The sequence below is a fragment of the Macaca nemestrina genome, chromosome X (assembly GCF_043159975.1).
Source record: "Macaca nemestrina isolate mMacNem1 chromosome X, mMacNem.hap1, whole genome shotgun sequence".
Lineage (NCBI taxonomy): Eukaryota > Metazoa > Chordata > Mammalia > Primates > Cercopithecidae > Macaca > Macaca nemestrina.
The window spans coordinates 124,761,384-124,772,666 of NC_092145.1; positions in this window are offsets into that span (position 1 = coordinate 124,761,384).

The following is an 11,283-nucleotide window of genomic DNA, read 5'->3' on the forward strand; positions in this document are numbered from 1 at the left end:
CACCCTGCCCAGGCAACGATTACGTTTTTGATCAATTTTCACTTGACTTGTGTATATGGTTAGAGGTAGGGGATGTATTCTCATTCTTCTGCATGTGGGTATCTAATTTTCTCAGACTGTCTTTTTGCTAAATTATGTTCTTGGCACCTTTGTCAAAAATCAGTTGGCTATAGGTGCATGAATTTTTGGGGGTGCTCTCTATTTGGTTCCATTGGTCTATGTGTCTGTTTTTATGCCAGTACCATGCTGCTTTGTTTACTTTAGCTTAGGAGTACATTTTGATGTCAGGTAGTGTGATGCCTCCAGCTTTCTTTTGTTTGTTTATTACATTTTTTTTTTGCTCAAGATTGCTTTGGTATTCAGGGCTTTTTGTGGTTTTGCACAAATTTTAGGACTGTTTTTTCTATTTCTGTGAAAAATATCCTTGGTATGTGGATGAGGATTGTATTAAATTTGTACATCACTTTAGGTAATATAACCATTTTATTTATTTATTTTTTTTTTTGAGACGGAGTCTTGCTCTATCACCCAGGCTGGAGTGCAGTGGCCGGATCTCAGCTCACTGCAAGCTCCGCCTCCCGGGTTCACGCCATTCTCCTGCCTCAGCCTCCCGAGTAGCTGGGACTACAGGCGCCCGCCACCTCACCCAGCTAGTTTTTTTTTTTTTTTTTTTTTTTTTTTTTTTGTATGTGTTTTTTAGTAAAGACGGGGTTTCACCGTGTTAGCCAGGATGGTCTCGATCTCCTGACCTCGTGATCCGCCCGTCTCGGCCTCCCAAAGTGCTGGGATTACAGGCTTGAGCCACCGCGCCCGGCCGAAAATACACAATTTTTAATGCTTCACATATTGAATGTTTTATAGTAAACTAAAATTCGTGGGTAGATACGAGGGTACTATAACATAACAATATTAATATTACTTTTTAAATGAAAAGCTGAATTGAGCACACAATTTAGGAATGCTATGAATAAGAATGATCGTCGACAGTTAAGTCTACTGAAAATAATTATAAATTTATTAGTTCTCTGTTAATTATTTCAAATAAGCTATTGGAAGAATTATCATTTGACTGAATATTTTAAAAATATTTTCAACTTTATGTGAATTATTTTATACTATAATTAGATCTAATGGGAAAACAACTAGATTTAGAACTGGCTTCATATTTAATTTCAAGTGGGAGTAATGTTAATTTTCAGGACTAATTGCTTATCTTAGAAAATTAGTCTTCAGTTTGTCTGTCATTGGGTACATATATGTTGTAGATGTAGTTTTATTTGTTGTTAAAAGAAGATGATCTAATGAATCCCAGAAGTCAACTAGAGAAGAGTTTCTTCAAAAGTCAATATCAGATCTGTGCTAAATGTTTGGTGAGGAAGATTTATAAGTTTATTATGGTGAATTTCATTAGCTGTATGAATTTTAATGAAAATTAACTTAAAAGTATATAATTCAGTTATTTGGTATAAGTAGAAAAATATCATAAAATATTTTTTGAGTAGTAATGTAGTGTAGGAGTTGTTGTCAACTTAAATTTTAAATATTATGTAACATGTCCACATGAAGTAATCTTAAAAACATAATGTTGGGTAATGGTGAGTAAATATCAAGCCATAGATGTGTATATATATGTGTGTGTGTGTGTGTGTGCGTGCGTGCGTGTATGTGTTTATAGTTCTTGGGGAAGATGTACAGTAGTTTTTTAGTTGTCTTTAAAAAAATTTTATATTAATTAACTATTTTATTTTATTTTATTTTTTTGAGATAGAGTCTCACTCTGTCACCCAGGCTGGAGTGCAGTGGTGTAATCTCGGCTCACTGTAACTTCCACCTCCCAGGTTCAAGCAAGTCTCCTGACTGAGCCACCCGAGTAGCTGGGATTACAGTCATGTGCCACCATGCCCCACTGATTTTTGCATTTTTAGTAGAAACGAGATTTCACCATGTTGGCCAAGCTGGCCTTGAACTACCGACCTCAGGTGATCCACCTGCCTCAGCCTCTGAAAGTACTAAGATTACATGAACTTTATTTTTCGTACAGTTTTAGATTGAAAGAAACATTGCACAGGTATTACAGAGAGTTCTTTTTTCCCAGCCTTAGTTTCCGTCTGTATTAACATTTGACATTAGTATGGTGTATTTGTTACAAATACTGAACAAATATTGCTATACTGTTATTAACTAAAATACATAGTTTATTTTGATTTTCTTGGTTTGTACCTACTTTCCATTTTCTGTTCCAAGACCTCATTCTGGGTAGATGTGTTATTTACATTTCCTGCCTCCTGTCTCCTTTTGTCTGAAAATTTTTCAGATTATTTTTGACAACTTTGATAGTTTCGAGGAGTAATATTCAAGTATTTTGTAGGATGTCCCATTTTAGGAATTTGTTTGATGTGATTGTCATTATTACACTGGGGTTGCAATTTTTTGAAAGGAAGACCAGAGATGTAAAAACCATTTTTTTCCACATAGTATCAAGTGTACATACTGTCAACATGATTTATGATTGTTGATGTTGACCTTGATTACTTGTCTGAAGTGGTGTTGCTCTGGCTTCTTCACCATAAAGGTGTTCCCCCCTCCCCCATCTATACTACACTCCTTGGGAGGAAGTCACCATACACAGTCCGTGCCTAAGGAGTAGTTCCACCTCTTTTAAGGTGTGGTTGATACTCAAATTATTTGGACTTGTTCTACCAAGGAGATTTGTTTACATTTTCTTATTTATACATTTATTCAAGGTGTATTTATATCAGTAAGGATTCACGGATATTTCTTTTCTATTTTGGACTATAATCCAATAGTACTTCACTTATTTTGTTGCTCAAAATTCCCAGCTTTGGCATTGAAAGCTCTTTCAGCCGGCTCCTGTGCCATTTCGATGTACCCCCATCAATGTTTGTGGATTTTGTTTTTTTGTTGGTGGTAGTTTTTTTGTGTGTGTGTGTGAACACTTTTTCTTCCTTTTCTGGCACTAGAGTATGTTCCAGGTTAATCTTGTATACTTCCTGTCCCAGTTCTAGGTCAGCAATTTCTTCAAGAAGCCATGGTTCTTTGTATCATAGAATGGTATCAGAAACCAAGATCTGGAGTGAGGCATGCTCATTAATACTGAAATGCTGTTTCTTTGAGGTCCTATTAGAAGACAGAGCAAAGAAATATATGCGTGTATATTAATCTGTGTATGTATACATATCTATAAATATTTCTACATGTAAACATGTGTATCTAAATTAAGTTAAACATGGATTCTTACTAATGTTCCCAATGCTAATTCATTACAAAATGAATCATTCTAGCCTCCTTCCCTTTGTGATCTGTTATATTCCATTCCAACACAGACACCTGGCTCCTACCATCTGCCACTCATTTACTTAATTGTCCAATTTTAATATACATGCATGACAGTATCAGAATTGTCTATCTGTACTCCCATGGGAAACAACTTTATTGACTAGAGTGTAATACTTATGTAAAATCCCCTTGCCTTTATTATTACATACTGTATTTCCAAGTTAACTTAAATCTGCACTATCTGTTCAACTCCCTTTATGTGGTTGTTTCACACACTTGTAATATAGTTTGATTATCTTTACACAGTTTGCATGTTTTTCTAAGATCTCCCAAGCTCCTACACAGTTTTTTAAAAAAACTTAAAAACGTTAAGTTTCACTACCTGTGTAAAAAGTTATATAGGTTTTTCAAATGCATAATATCGTGTACCTACTATTACATTATTTGTGGAATAGTTTCATCACCCTCAAATTCCTTGTGTTTCACAGGACCTTGTAGTTCAAGTTTACCAGTGATAAATTCCCTCAGTATTTCTTTGTCTAACAAGTCTTCATTTCCCCTTTCTTTTGAAAAACACATTTTGCTGGATGTAGAATTCTACCTTAGTGTTCTTTTTTTCCCTTCAACATTTTAAATATTTTGTTCCATTCTCCTCTTGCTTTTATGGTTTCTGATGAGAAGAATTCCAATGTAAATATTATCCTTGTTCTTCTATAAGAAAGGTAGGTTTTTTTCCTATGACTTCTTTCAAGATTTTATCTCAATTTTTGATATCATAGCCTAGTGAATTTTTTTTTTTTTTTTTTTTTTTTTTTGCTGTTCTTGGTGTTCTTCTGGGTGTTCTGTGAGATTTCTGAATTTGATTTGGTATCTGCTGTTAATTTGGAAAATTCTCAACCATTATTAGTTCAAGTGGTTCTTCTATTCCTTTCCCTCTTGTTTCTTCTCTAGGATTCTCATTATACATATTTTGTATCTTTTGCGACTGTCCCTCAATTCTTGCATATTCCGTTCCTTTTTCACATTTCTTTTACTCTTGACATTTCAGTTTGGGAAGTTTCTATTGATATGTCTTTAATTTCACAATTTTTTACTCTTGACATTTCAGTTTGGGAAGTTTCCATTGATATGTCTTTAATTTCACAGTTTCTGTCCTCAGATATGTCTAGTATACTAATGAGCCCATCAAAGACATTCTTTATTTCTGTCACACTGTTTCAGTTTTCTAGCATTTTCTTGTGATTGTTTCATATAATTTTACTGTATTTGCTTATATTACCCATCTGTTTTTTCACATTGTCTATTTCAACATCAGAGCCTATAATGTGAATTAGACTTATTTTAAACTCACAATATGATCATTCCAAAATCTACAGCATATCTGCGTCTGGTTCTGATGCTTGATTTGTCTTTTCAGATTGTGTTTTTCTTCCTTTTAGCGTGCGTTATAATTCTTTTCCCTAAAGTTGGATATGATGTAGTGGGTAATAAGGGCTAAGTTTCAAAAGTGGTTCTTATCCTTTTATTTTCTCTCCTTAGAGGAGACAGAAAAGCTTTTGGGTGCTGGAGTTGGCTAATAGATGCCTTTACCCAGTTATAAGGCTCTAATGAAGTAGCTTTCTTTGGCTAGTAGGCTTTTATTATGGAGAATGCCCTGGGAGTATTTCAATGTTATTACTTTCCCTCTCCCTGTCCGAAAGTATCAGAGGATTTTTACTGTGCCTTAATCTGCAGAAAGTGGTGAGGTTATTGGAAGTAAGGCCCATGAAAGTGCTGCAGCAACCCTAAAACTGTAGTTTCTTACTTTCAAGCTAATCCACATTTAGCCTCTAGCAATTGTCGAAATTTCCATTTAAGTTTTGACTAGTTTATGACTCCAGAGGCTTTTTCTCCAAGTTAGTTTATCTAAGTTGTGCTCCTCTGTGTTTGTCTTTTTTTCCAGATTCCAGAGTAGCAATTTGCCCTGTGACCTGCGTCTCTAAAAATACCTTCGATTTTCAGTTTGTCAAGCTTTTTTCTTGTTTTAAGGATGGAAGTGATGACTACCTAGTTTTTTCTCATATGTCCAAGCTGAAACCAGAAGTTCATTATTCACTTCTAAATGAAACATACACTTTATAGAGCAATCCACATACCTGTGAATAATGCATATGCAAATCTGTGTTCCATATATGTGTAAAAATTGTATTTTATTACCTCATGGTTAATTTAATGTAATGTACTTTCTAGATCTCTTTTAGTAAAATCTAACAGTTTATAATACTTCAAACTAAAAGCTGCCTAGAGTTCCATAAGAAAAGTGAAAAGCTTTACATATTTTTTATCAGTTACTCTATAAAAATTTCTGGCTAATAGGCAATTAAATACTAGTGAGTGTCATTACAATTTTAACATTTTAGTATGCTTTTCTTACTTCAATATGGGAGTTATTAAAAAATCTAACCCACAGGCCAAAACAACTGTTACTATTTTCCTTTTTATATTATAAAACTTTTTATGAATGTTGTTAAACATCATATATTTTTATTAGAATGTCAAAGAACTGAGATGGTGGAGAATGGGAAAAGCTATCACAACTTTCTTCAAGAATGAGTGAATGAGTTTGTCTTTTATGGGTGGGTAGTAGGGACATAAGAAGGCATTAAAGAAGGATGATACAATGGGAGCAGATTCTCATTCCCCTTACCTCCACTTCAAGTTATCTAGACTTCAGAAACAAAGTCACATACCCTAGAGAAGTTTTGGCCTTTCCTTTCTGAGTTTGATATGGCAATAATATATTTACATGTTAATATCCAGTTGTCAGTTGAATCTCTGAAACTGAGACTAGATAGGGAAAAAATGTTTTAAGTTGTACAGCTAAGTTTTCCAGCTAAGTCTGAACTGATGCAGGTCAGGCCAAGGGCTAGGTAACTTTTGTAGATTGATTATAGTGATAGTTTAAACTTCATCATTGCCTTTATTTTCCTTTGTTATTACAGGAATAAAGAAGAAAAATAAAGTAAACATATTTAGAAGGGTTTTAAAAGATCAAATTACTGTGTCATGTGAATGAATAAACACAGACTAATAAAAAATATTAAACTGCACAAATTGAACGATAGATTTGAGTTTAAACAATGCATCTAGTATCATTGCAGACATTTTCAATTTCTCAGACAGCCCTCCCCAAATCCCTACATTCAAACACCATTAACCATTCCATCACATATAATCTGTACATCCTTTGCCTCAGTAATACGTTTTCTTTTTCTTTTTCTTTTCTTTTGAGTTGGAGTCTCTCTCTGTCACCAGGCTGGAATGCAGTGACACGATCTTGGCTCACTGCAACCTCTGCCTCCCGGGTTCAAGCAATTCTCCTGCCTCAGCCTCCCGAGTAACTGGGACTACAGGTGCACACCACCACACCTAGCTAATTTTTGTATTTTTAGTAGAGACAGGGTTTCACCATGTTAGCCAGGATGGTCTCCATCTCTTGACTCATAATCTGCCTGCCTCAGCCTCCCAAAGTGCTGGGATTACAGGCAAGAGCTACCATGCCTGGCCAGCAACACATTTTCTTAAAAATTGCTCCACTGTGTATTGCTTTTTCTATTGAAATAAGTTTAGAGTTGAAGCAAAATATTAGGACAATTTGACGAGATGTTATTGAGTTCTTGCAAAAAGTGTGTTGAACAGTAGTCATCTTCCTGGCCCTGTTGTATCTCTAGACTTAGTGACAGATTCTCATTCCCCTTACCTCCACTGCAAGTTATCTAGACTTCGTGATGATTTTCTTTGTTATATATGTTTGTGCTGGTATAATATTTTTTTCTCAACATGTCAGTGTACTTTCATAAGTTGTTATATTTAATTTGTCTTTTACCAGTGACCAGAAGAGAGCAACCTAATGTCAATGTGATCTCAAATCGCATGTCTATAATGTGTTTCTGCGTATGTCCTTGTTAATCACAGAAAAAAAAAATGTATTGGAAGGAAAACTGCGAGGCAGAAATAAGAGCTTCCAGTTAATGAGGAAGAGTGACTAGACTTCAAGTAGTTGACTTTAACCAGAAGAAGTAAGCTTGTGAAAGGGAAATGAGATATATTCTTTAACATTTTAAAAATATTTTATTAAAAAGCAACGTGTTCTCAGTATGATCAATTAAACAATGTAAAGATGCATAAATACAATAGTAACTATCTTTTCCCTGTTTTTTACCGATTAACACAACAAAAACTAATGTGAACATTCTGACATCCAGTCTTCTTTATTTATATTTGTGAACATCTAGGCAAACATAAATACATCTCCATATTGCTTTTTTCAGTTCAGATAACTTTTTCGACGTATCTACGGGTGGTTTACACAAAGAAACATATTTAAAAATAAGTAAATGTCATACCTATACACAAAAGGTAACTATGAGAGGTGATGGATACATTAATTACCTTGATTGTGGTAATCATTTCGCAATGTACACATATGTCAAAACCACATTGTACACCTAAAATACATATAATTTTTATTTGTCAATAATTCTTTAACAAAGCTGGAAAAGTAATTACATAAGTAGATGCCTATATGGGTACATAGGATACTTTTTATAATAGCTGCATAATATTCCATAGCATTAATGTACTATATATACTTCATTCATTCAGCCCTTGTCCCTGCCAGTTCCTTTTTGGTTTTGTTTCTTCCAACTAATTGCAAAAAAGCACTATTATATAATGATGCTTTTATTTATAATAAAAATATATTGCCAAATGTATTATTTCCAGGCACAAAAAGTACCTATGTCTTTAGTTTTTCTTTATTATTATTTTTAAATCAATATTAACAGATTACTTTCCAAAAAGATTGTAGCACTCCTGCTCTAAAATATATGAGATTGCCCGATTACCCATATCGTTGGAGCTGGAGTTTTTGAAGGAAAAAAGCAGCAAAAATTATTTGGAAGCCTCAATACTAAATATGTACCTTCATCATTTCACGACCCTGAGGTACATGCAATGGTAAAAGTGAGAGAGAGAAAGAGAGAAAGAAAAAGTTTTCAATTGAGGAGGCTGAAAGAGAAGTAGTAAACTCATTTGACAGTAAGTTTCTGTTAAAGCCAAGATACTACTAAAACCAGACACTTCTAATCATACATGAAAGACAATTCGATAACTCGTGCTGCACTTCTAGGCATTTCTGAGACAATACATTTTGTTGAGGAATAAAAATTAATAGTAAATGTGATAATAACCACATGCTTACTATTTGTCAAGCACTATGCTATATTATTGCCAATCTTTTCAACACCGTTGAAAGTCAAGCATTGTGTTTTTCGTTTTCATTTATCTGTGTATTTATATTTAAACTACATTTTCCTTGCATAAAACAAAGTTAAGTTTTTTTTGAAGCCTCTATGAAAACATCTGTTTTTTATTTGTTGTATTTGGACAATTTATACTTGAAGTAATTTTATATATATATATATATATATATATATATATATATATTTCTCTACTTATGTTACCCTTATGCTTTCGAATGTTACCTAGTTTTTTCCTATTAGAGCCCTTAGGATATTAATCTACTTACTTAAAATTCCTAGTCTGATCATTCCAATATTGATACCATTTCTGAGGCATGTTAGGATGCTTGGCTTGTCTCTTCAGACTATGATTCTTGCCTTTTAGCATGCTTTTTATTTTTTGTTGTTGTTATTGAAAGCCAGACACGATGTATCCTATGAAAGGAAATGAGACAATAGAACTTTAATTTGAGGTTTTATGTTTATCTTGTTCGGATTTTAATTATATTTACTGTTTGCCATAATTGTGGTCTCAGAGGCTAAAATGCCTTCTAGTGTCCTTGTTTTTACCTCCCTGTTGCCGTTGGGTCTCCCTAGAAACTCCTTATTAAATAAAACTTGAGGCCTGCAGTTCTTTCAACTGCAATTTACTGTTATTATTTAGGAAACCTATTAATGGAGTAGCAAATCGTGGAAGAGAGTGAGAATTAATTCTATAATCTTATGATTAGGTCTCAGTCTTTTAGTGAGCCTCCGTCCCTGGGCTATAACCTTTATAAGTGCTTCCTTCTCCCCTACTCCCAACCTTTGTATGATAAAGGAAGGCTAAAGGGAATTAGAGTTGGGAACTTCTGTTGCCCTAGTTTAGATAGCTTCTGACAAAATAGTTTCCCTTTATGTTAGGTTGCTGTTAAGGATAACAGAGCATTCTGGTTATAGAACAAAATGAGTACTTCGTCTTCCTGTTGCCTGAAGCAAGAGGGAATTTTTCTTTGATCCTCACTCTGAGAACCCGATGGTGCTTCTGGAGACAAAACTCATAAATGTGTAAGAACCCTCAGAAGGCTGGACCCTCGGAAGTTTTAATTTTTCAAGTTAGTTCAAGCTCATTCTCTATCAATGAGGCAATTGCCCTTCAAGTTTTCCTACAAGGCTCCAACATTGGTTTCTGTTCCCAGTAAACTGATCCTCTGTATTCATCACTCTCTCCAATTCCAGTGTGGCAGTTTGCCCAGTAACCTGAATTCATTAATATGTCTAAGAAGAGTTGTTGATTTTCAGTTTGTTTACCTTTTTTTTTTTTTTTGCTGTGGGTATGGAAGTCATGACTTCTAAGCGCTTTACACGTCAGACTAGAAAACAGAGGTCTCTATTTACCATTCTTCATTTGAAAGTCTCAGAAAAATCCCTGTACTTTTTCCATTAGGTCACCATCTCTTTGTATAAATAGGATTATTTTACTTGGTTCTTTACACACAATAGGTTCACAATATTTTCTGATTGTTTTAAACAATAACGAGTGGGGAAATAAAAACATTCAGTAAGCCGTGTGAGTTTCAAACTAAGGGTTTTTGACATAATGTTGGCAACGCAGGGTTTACAAATTCAAAGGAAATGCTATGTGTTTGTTGTAATCTCTCTCCTCTTTCTCTCTCCTGAAAATTTTGTACTATTTTAAATATTAATAGTGAAAAAGATTTCCTCAAAAGTGTTAATATAACATTACTATTAGTACTTTTGAAAAAATATATCTCAAATGATAGTTTATGTACTTACTTATGGGGATACTGTTGAGTCTTAAGAGTTTTTATTTCCCTTAATAATTTAATTATGAAAATATAATAGTCAAATAAAAATGAGATTTTACATATAAAAATTAACCTGTAAAATCCATTCCAAGGAAGCACAGACAACAGATAAATGTATTTATATTAAAGTATTACATTAATTATGGATATTGGATATTTTCAACTCACATTCTATAGCTGAAGCAATGAGAAAATGCCTAAGGTAGAGATAGCTATAAGGACAAAATTATTCTTAATGTTTCAATCAATAAAGCTCAAATACGTTTATAGTATTAAAATTTAAAATGAGTATACTATTTTTTTTTTTTTTGAGTCAAAGTCTCCCTCTCTTGCCCAGGCTGGAGTGCAGTGGTGCAATCTGGGCTCACTGCAACCTCTGCCTGCCACATTCAAGTGATTCTCCTGCCTCAGCCTCCCCAATAGCTGGGATTACAGGCGTGCGCCACCACACCTGGCTAATTTTTGTATTTTTAGCAGGGATGGCGTTTCACCATGTTGGCCAGGGTGGTCTCAAACTCCTGACCTCAGGTGATCCTCCCGCCTCGGCCTCCCAAAGTGCTGGGATTACAGGTGTGAGCCACCGTGCTCGGCCTGAGTATACTGTTTTTAAAAATACAACAAATGGATTTTAATTTATTTAATCTTCAGAATTATTTAAGAATGAAAGGATTTGGCTGGGCGCAGTGGCTCACACCTGTAATCCCTGCACTTTGGGAGGCTGAGGCAGGCGAGTCACAAGATCAGGAGTCTGAGTCCAGCCTGGCCACCATGGTGAAACCCTGTCTCTACTAAAAATACAAAAATTAGCCAGGCGTGATGGCATGTACCTGTAGCCCCAGCTACTCTGGGGGCTGAGGCAGGAGAATCACTGGAACCCGGGAGGCAGAGGTTGGAGC